This window comes from Eumetopias jubatus, unplaced genomic scaffold (assembly GCF_037043125.1).
Source record: "Eumetopias jubatus isolate StellerSeaLion01/CBP00866 unplaced genomic scaffold, mEumJub1_p1.0 scaffold_2, whole genome shotgun sequence".
Classification (NCBI taxonomy): domain Eukaryota; kingdom Metazoa; phylum Chordata; class Mammalia; order Carnivora; family Otariidae; genus Eumetopias; species Eumetopias jubatus.
Genome location: NW_028274808.1, coordinates 88,761,823 through 88,771,515, shown reverse-complemented (window position 1 = coordinate 88,771,515; position 9,693 = coordinate 88,761,823). Strand labels below are relative to the sequence as shown.

General features: G+C 38.0%; 1 pseudogene; it reads left to right on the top strand.

Moving 5' to 3' along the window:
* Positions 1–540: 540 nt before the first annotated feature.
* LOC114208180 (trifunctional enzyme subunit beta, mitochondrial-like) lies at positions 541–9,489 on the top strand (annotated as a pseudogene).
* Positions 9,490–9,693: the final 204 nt, after the last annotated feature.

Below are 9,693 nucleotides of genomic sequence, written 5' to 3'. Positions count from 1 at the left end.
ATGTGGATCTAGCCACTGGTACCTTGGAATGTCCAACTTGTTAGAAATAGAGACCAATGCCAAGCCTCCAATATAGTACTATTCCTCAAGGAGACCAATGGTCTCTTGATGGCAAGCTGACACTTTGATTTCTTTTCATCCTTGAAGTCCCTGTGGTTTGTCTTCAGAAGTATGGATTCTGTTTCTGGATGGGCATTTACCTTTCTTTTCAGTAAAAGTCTCAGTCAAAGGGATTATCCAGGGTCTTGAGGAATGCCTCGTCTACTTCTATTGGATGAAATCCCATTCAATGTAGAATATGATCAAGTGATCCATGTCATATCAAAGAATGTGTGGGAGTGGACCCATGCCTGAAGTGTCAACTACATAGTACATACTGCACCGTTCAGAAGCAGCCAGGTTAATATAAGAAGAACCTTCTAAAGGCACAACTGAAGTTCACCTTAAAAGGAGCATTCTAAAGAATAGGATGCCATTCTTTAGAATGAAATATATGTGTTAAATTGAAGACATTTATATGGTGCTTTATCTTTAAAAACAATGATATATAGATTGAGAAAACAAGGGGTAGAAGTAGAGGAGGACCTGCTTACCATCATTCCTAATTACCTGCTGAGGAATTTTGTGCTTCCTGTTCCTACAACTATGGGCCTTGAAGGATTGGAGGTCTTGGTTCCTAAGAAGGGCACACTCGTACAGTAGAATATTGCAAAGATCTCTTTGGACTTTTTGTGTCCATGGATCAATAGATGAGAAGAAAAATAACCATCACAGCTGCCTTAAAACACAATGACAGTAGGAAGGAACATGTATGGAACCCATTCTAGTACCTCCCGTACTCACTACTCACTGACCCATTTTAACTGGCAAATGGAGACAACAAACTTGCTCTGAAAAAGGGCATGATTACCAACGGCTTAGACATCACAAATGAATCTTTGGGTCACAGTACCAAGCAAGCTACCAAAGTCCAATAAGGTCATGTCTGAGGATGAGAAGAATTTTGGATAAATAGTGTAGGATGAAGGGAATAAATACCAGTTGCAGCCCAGAAATTAAATGTAGCAAAAAAGGATAGAGTCTGTTTGGCTAGCCTCCTTCTTCTAAGTTTCTTTTCAGAAGGAGAGGTCATGGAAATCAAGGAGCTGCTGCATAAATCTACATAAAAAAGTAGATCTGTGCAACTAAAAGCATGATGGACTGTGGTGGCCCTGAAAAGGTCCCAGCAGCCACCTTTTGGGAGTTGTAATCATATACTCACTGAGGCCACACTTCTTAGCCAACCTCCAGTGAATGATGACTGAGCATGGTAATGGGACCAATGAAGGCCCATTCCTGCCAGATGCAGAAATCTTCCAATGGGTAACTGTGGCTTGAGGACTCCTTATTTTACCCAAAATGTTCATAGAACTACGTTGCAATCTGAGTTTCTTTTTCTCACTTTTTCTTACCTCACCTTCTTTTACAAAGTCAGACCTGCATCATAGACTAAAGGTTCTCCCCATTGTCACTAGCTTGTTCCCCTTCAACATTTAAAGGCATTTCCCTCCTGGGCACCTGGCTGGCTCAGTCGGTAGAGCGTACGATTCTTGATTTGGGGTTGTAAGTTTGAGTGCAGAAATTACTTAAAAATAAAATCATAAAAAAAAGGCCTTTCCCTCCAATAAATCTCTTGCAGATCCAAACCTGTGTTTGTGTCTGTTTTTTAAAGAATCTGAACACAGCATCTTTGAAGAAACCGCCCTTGGAAGACTAAGGATTGTAAAGTCAGCTTCTTTATATTAAAAATAAAAACAGCTCCTATTTTAATTTATGATCACATTAAGCCTATAGATCAATTTAGGAAGAATTTTGTTTGAAGATTTAAATTAACAAAACACAAAAACACTTTCTTGAAATACTCAGGTCAAAGAAAAAGACCCTTCTGAAAATATTAATGTGAACACTAATTTCAAAACATATTGCATATAACATATTTTGTAAGCAGAGGAATATTAACATAAAATATTCTATTACTACATAAAACATGAAAAAACTGAGTATTAGACTCAGTAAGTTAAAAAACTAATTAATGAATTTAATGACAACAAAGGAAAGTAATAAAAAATGAGAGCAAAATTAATTTTAAAAAAAGGAGAGAGATGACAGATAGAATTCATTTTAAAACTAAGTTCTGTTTAGTCCCGCATCGGGCTCCTTGCTCAGCGGGAAGCCTGCTTCTCCCTCTGCCTGCCGCTCCCCCTGCTTGTGCTCTCTCTCTGTCTCTCTCTCTGACAAATAAATACAATCTTAAAAAAAAATTAAGTTCTGTTTGTTTGAAATTTCAAGCCAGTAAAATATACAAATCTCGATGCAGTATAATAAAGAAAACAACACTTTCCTGCTCCAGGCTCCACTCAAAGTTAGTTGTCTTCCTCCTCACCTGCTATATGGGCTGAAGCAGTATTACTAGGTGTGGATATGTTGCTTCTAGAACGCAAAGGCACTGTACAGAACCACAAGTAGTTTCAATTATGAATAAGTTTTCTGCATAATTATATATAAATAAGTGCTTGAAAGAGTAGATCATTTTATATAAAATATAAATCAACAAATTATATTGTCTCAAGGAAAAATCCAAAAATAAATAGAATAAGAAAAAATAAAATTAGAGTAAGTTTTCAGAAATATTACTACAATTAAAGGTGATGATTATCAGCCAATTTTAAAAACATACTACTTCAACATATTTTTTAAGATTTATTTATTTATTTGAGAGAGAGTGAGTGAGAAAGAGAGCCCAAGTGGGGAGAGGGGAAAAGGGAGAGGGAGAGGGAGAAGCAGAAACAGACTCCCCTGCTGAGCAGGGAGCCTGATGCAGGGCATCATCCCAGGACTGTGGGATCATAACCTGAGCCAAAGGCAGACGCTTAACCAACTGAGTCACCCAGGCCCTCCAAAACATACTACTTCAACATTTGAAGCAACATTTAATTACCATTTCATAAGCACAACTTAGAAAAAACAAGAAGCTTCTCATATTATGTTCACAATTGAAAACAAACCTGGAAAGTATTATCATAATATAAAATCTACAGCTTAAGCAGATTTATCAATATTAAAGTAGAACTCTTATAAAAAATTAAATCCATATCATATATCTTTTTAAATGTGATCAAGTTTAGTTTACTGCAGGAAAACATGGTTGGGTAACAATTAAAAAATGGCTTTATATAATTAATAGCAGCAATGACAAATGAGGAAAAATATTCCATATCAAAATAAGTGGAAAATAATACAGCATATTAAAATAAGTGGAAATTACAGATTCTATTCTGGATTTAAAAATACAGATAACTTTGAAAAACAAAAAAGCTGGAAAATTCTTATATAAATTTTACTGAAATATAAAAGATTTGACAATCTAAAAAAAATCCAACACTTAGAGATAATAACTACCAAATTAATGTAAATATTTAGCTATATTCCATTAAAAATCCAATGAAATTTTATAAAGTAATTTGAAAACATTAATTTGGTAGAAAAAAGTAAATAAATATTTATAAATAAAAATTGATCAAGGGGGCCTTTAAAATGCAAGATAGAAAAAAACAGAAAAATGAGCTTTCAAAAATAAGCTATACCTTACATCCTAGAGCAGTGTACATTTAAAACATTTTTTTTTAAGTTGAAAAATCAAAATTTTTAATATTTTTGTAATTTCCCTTAAAGATTAAATGTATCTAAAAGCACAGGACACCTTAGTTGCAACTTAGAAACTGTTGGATGTTGCTATAATTCTTTTAGACCAGGGTAACAGTATATCAAAGGGCATCCTCAGGGCCTACAGCAGTTTTTTTTTTTTTTTTAATTTTTTTATTGTTTAAAGGAGCAAAAATTAAAAACGAAAGAAATAAATATTAAGCTATACAAGAGAAAGCATAAATTACAATATGCATGTACCTGGTCTTGGGACAGAAAGGGGTTTTCACATTTGAATGCAAATAAAAATGTACTATTAAAAAATAGTTCATAGAAATTAATATGTGAAGTTTTCAGTGTGAAGTAAAACTTAACAGAAACATAAAAAGCAAAAGGAATATGAGGGATACTATTTGTCCCATATCCAGCAGACTATGAAAAGAATTTTAAGTTATATAAATACAATGAATGTTCCAGTTGAAACTGGGGAAAGGTAATGAGTATACAAAATTTAAATGGATAAAAATATATAACTCTTAGCCATACTAAATTTATTTTCTTTGCATTTGATAAAAATAATTCAAGTGAAAACATCATTGTTATATCTGTCCTTTGAAAAGATAATTATTTATCAAATATAATATTAATACTGAGATTGGTGACTGTGCCAAAAAATATAAAGGACTCATTTGCAGAAATCTCTCTTCTATAGTTAGTAATATACTTACATAAAAGGACATTCACTGAAACACTATTGTGATTATGAGAATTTAGAAATAGCATATAGTTCAACAATAGCTTAGCTTAATAAATTTTAATACAACTCCATAGTAAAGCTGAATTGTAGCATTCGTTTTAATGAAAAGATGAAAATGTTTCTAATATTTAGCTCAGTGATGTTATAATGTATACACTTAAATATGCAGTATGATTTCTATTTTTCTAAAATATGATCATATGCATCTAGACAAAGATCACATATATACATCTTTCTATACTTACGTTCACATTGTTTTTTTCTGGGTGAGTGGTTTATCTACATGTGTTTAAATAAAATGTGTGTACTGGGAGTGGGAAGAATCAGTTCCTTGATTTTTATAAGCTTATTTAGCAAGGGATTAAGTGAATAGACATCACTGAAAAATCCCCTGGACCTCCTTTCTTTTCCTATAAGGAAATACAATGATCACTTTCATTGAGAGCTATTTGGTTAAGCAAAATTGCTTTCTTGCTTTTTATCCATTGGAGAGCAGTTATATACCCAAAATCAATCAGAGTGAAAAACACCACATAGGGTTCTTTAGGTATCTGTATGCTATACAAATATTGTCATAGCATTTTGTTGAATAACAGCACGGGGTGATAAACGCATAAAATGGTCCCTAAAGTCCAGTAAAGTAATGGACATAGGACACTGGTGAGTGTGCAGAGCTATTGGCTAGCACTACTTTTTGCAAATCAATAAAGCAGAAACACTAATGTTTAATTTCTCTAGAAGAAGAGACAAAAGGATATGCAAATAAAATTGTGTTAAAAATTAAACTCTCACAAACAAGAAATAAATTCTACAACACCAAAATTCACCCAAATTAAACGACTGTTCTAGTAATAAACAGTAACATTATACCTATTCACGACCATGATGACATTTTTGTAAGGAGACAGACTAACTTATTTACCTATTCTTTAACAAACAAACTTTCCTCAGTCATTGGTACCTGATACTAACCAGTTTCTGGTACATTTTGGGAAAACAGAATAGTAGGCAAGGACAGAGGCCTGGTGACAATGTTCTGAGGCATTGTTTCATGGAGACTATAGGTTTTGACCTTTGGGAAATCACAGAATCATTAGATTTGACTTCACAAACATGCTCAGAATTTCTCTCTTCTCTTCTTCGTCTTGCCCCCAATGAAAAAGCAGTTCAACCGTTTAATATTTAAAAAGTCTTTTTCTAAGCTATTTGGAGACGAGATGAAAAGAATGTTATTAATCTGATCCATAATTTTAGGAGTTGCAAGGGGTCAAGAGCTGGGAACGAAGTGTAAAGATTTATAATACAAGAATAACTTAACCTTCCTGCTCTGTGCCCCTCTCCACTCCACACCACCCACCGCACGTGTGCGCGCATGCGCGCGGAAACACACACACACACACACACACACACACACACACACACACACACACACACACACACACACACACACACACACACACACACACACACACACACACAATGTTAAGCTAGTCACCACTGAGCTTCTGGGAACAAGAGATAGTTATATACTCAGTTTCTAAGCAGACAGTAAAAATGGAGAAAAGGGTAAAGGTCATTGTTTCACAACTGGATGCACAGAAAGAAAATTCCTAAAAACCAATTTCTCCTAGTGTTTTCAGTTCTCTTATGAGACAGGAAATAGAGCACTGAGTGTCCAGAATGACTTTAGACCCCTGCCTTAGGGCCTTAGGAAATATTGGTGCACTGCTACAATATCTCTAGCAAGGGGGAGATGTAAACTTGTTATATAGGCATTAAATCATGAGCAAGCAATTATATGGTAAACTGACATATTTAGGTCCAGTTTCTGGTTCTGCAAATAAGGATCTTAAAAGTCGTCATGCTGTCCTAACAAGAAGTAAAAAGCTAAACAAACTGAAAAATCAACTCTTCTTGGATTCCTAAACGAGGGGAGGGCACAGGGTAAGCTACTGCCCCCAAGACTGGAGAGAGAATCCAAGGAATCTCAGGTAACCTGAGCTGAGATACCAAGATGAAACCACCATGAGAACCTGAGTGGGAAAGGAGGGGTAGGAAACTGGAAGTATAACTGAAGAATTGCTGGCTACTCTGTGTCGGTAAGTCCGAGAGTTAAAAGCTCCCAGGGAATCCAGTCTTCACAAGGGCCTCCACAGCTCTGTTAAGATTTACTTCAGGGATCAAAAACTAATGATGTAATGTATGGTGATTAACATAACATAATAAAACAAACAAACAAACAAACAAAAAAGACTTACTTCAGGGAACTCTACCAGGCTCTCACAGTAAATACCAGAGAAAAATTCCCTTGGTCTTCTTTTTTTTGGGGGGTGGGGGGGTGAGGAAGAACCATTTTTAAATAACTCCAGGCACTCTGTTCCTAATAAGGCCTGCCCTCTGGGGAAACTTGCTAACTAAAACTTAAGATAAAGGAACAGAAGAAAGAGTAATGACTGAGAATCTCCCCAAACTAATGTCAGACGCCAACCTACAGATCCACAAATCTCAGAGAAAATCAAGTAGGATAAACGCCAAGAAAAAACAACAAAACCCAAAACCAAAAATAAAACACCTACACCCTGGCATATCATTTTCAAACCACAGAAAATCAAAGGTAAAGAAAAAAAAAAAAAAAAAAACCCTGAAGTCCTAAGAAACAAAAAAGCACTTTACCTACAGAGGAACAAAGATAAAAATTACATCCAACCTCTCAGAAACCACGCAAGCAAGAACAGAATAGAGTGAAATTTTAAAATGTCTAGAGACAAAAAAACCCCACCAAGCTAGAATTCTGTACCGTATGAAATTATCCTTCAAAAGTGAAGGAGAAATAAACACTTCCTCACACAAACAAAAACGGATGGAATATGTCGCCAGGAAATCGGTCTTGCAAGAAATGTTAAGAACAGATATTTACACAGGGGGCGGGGTTTGACTCTGGGGTGCCCTCAGCCGGCCTCACCTGAGCAGTGGAGCATCCTGGAGACACTGAAGTGGCTGAGGCTGCCTGCTAACTACGCTGCAGGCCACCCAAAGAGGACGGAAGTGCAAATGCTTCAAGTTGAGGCTACCCACAGAGGACTTTTCTTCCTGCTGCACAGTTCAGCCAGGCTCCCGAGCACTTCCCGACTAAAACCCCTGATGCCGCGCTGTCGCGGGCCGCTTCATCTTGCTCTTCATTTCTGGCTAACGCGGTGTAAACGACTCTTTCCCCAGTGGAAGGAAGGAGACCCATGGAGGGATGCTGGGTTTTTAGTCAGGCAGCCAACAGGCAGCCCCCCAGGCCCTGGAGGCCCGAGAAGACGCGGGCTGGTGGGCGGGGTCCTTTTTAAGCCCACTACCTCTTGGTCCTGTTAAGTTCTGTCACTGGGTTCTGGACTTTTACCCCGACAGCAGCCCGAATGGCGGAAACTAAGGTGAGAGGATTTCAGGATGATTTCCATCTTGACTTAGACGTTTAAAAAAATCTTCCTGCTGGAGCAGGGGCGCCTGGGTGGCTCAGTCGTTAAGTGTCTGCCTTCGGCTTGGGTCGTGATCCCAGGGTCCTGGGATCTAGCCCCACCTCCTGCTCTCTGCTGGGCGGGAAGTCCGCTTCTCCCTCTCCCGCTCCCCCTGCGTGTGTTCCCTCTCGCCCTGTCTCTCTCTCTGTCAAATAAATAAAATCTTAAAAAATAAAAATAAAAATAAAAATCTTCCTGCTACCAAAAAAAACCCCAAAACAAAAACAAACAAAAACCCTCACATTTTTTGCAAGAACCCTGAGCTGTTCCTCCCAGCTGTGAGCTGCCCCAGGCATCCAAATCGAAGACTTTAGTCAAACCCCAATACATATAAGGAATATCGTGATGGTGGATGGTGTTTGCACTCCTTTGCTATCAGGTACTTCATATAAAGATGTGTCCCTGCATCATTTGGCTAGAACAGCACTTTCGGGTTTGATTCATCAGACCAGTGTTCCAAACGAAGTTGTTGATTATATCATCTTTGGCACAATTATACAGGAAGTGAAAACAAGCAATGTGATAGAGAAGGTGCCCTTGGAGCTGGCTTCTCTGATAAGAATCCTGCTCATACTAGCTTGCATCTCTGCCAACCAAGCCAGGACCACAGGCCTTGGCTTGATTGTTTCTGGCCAATGTGAGGCAGTTGTGGGAGGTGGTGTAGAGTTAATCTCTTCGTCATTCAAGGAAAATGAGGAAGACGATTCTTGAATCAGTAAGGCCAAGACTGGGTCAGCCACTCTCTTTAACCTCTAAATTCAGATTGAATTTCTTACCACTTGAGCACCCTCTGGGGAGAGGATGGGCACTCGCAGGCTGACTGGTCACTGCCTTTGCTTTTTCTGACTGAAATAAGATGAGTATGTACTTTGTTTCCACAGCCTGACCATAAGGACACAAGAAGAAGGGCTCCTCTCTGATGTTGTACCCTAAAGAGTACCAAGAAAAGATACAGTTACCAAAGATGATTGCATTCATCCTTTGTCCCTGGAGCAGATGGCTAAACAAAAACCTGCATTCATCAAGTCCTGTGGTATAACGACAGCTGCAAATTCTTCTTTCCTGACCGATGGTGAATCAGTAGCGTTGATTATGGCAGACGACAAAGCTCTGGCCATGGGTTATAAATGGAGGGCATTTTGAAGGGTTTTGTGTAAGTACCTCAGGATCCAAAAGAGCAACTTTTACTCAGACAATATATGCTATTCCAGAAGTTCTAGAGAAGGCAGGATTAACTGATACTGATGCTTTTGAATTTGAGGAAGTTTTCTCAGGTCAGATTTTGGCTAATTTGAAAGCCACGGATTCTGATTTGTTTGCACAAAAATACATGGTTAGCAAAACCAAGTCGTTGGATTGCCTACTTTAAAGAAGTTTAACAGCTGGGGTGGATGGCTGTCCCTGAGATACCTATTTGGAGCCACTGGCTGCAGGTTGATCATGGAACCTGCCAACCGATTACAGAAGGAAGGAGGCCAATATTCCTTAGTGACTGCCTAGACAGCCGGAGAGCAGGACCATGCTATGATAGTAGAAGCTTATGCAAAATAACAGATCAGGAAGAGGTGACCTGGAGTTTCTGTGCAACACTCATGCTAGGTAATGCCATTTCAGTGAATCATTAAATGATATCTATAATTTCTAGCTCCTCTTAGGAAAACAAAATTTGTGGCCCTCTGTTAAATGCTTTGCAGTTAAGGCTCACTAGTATTCTGAGCTTTCCAATAATCATGGCTTGCTGCTCTTTCAGGGATT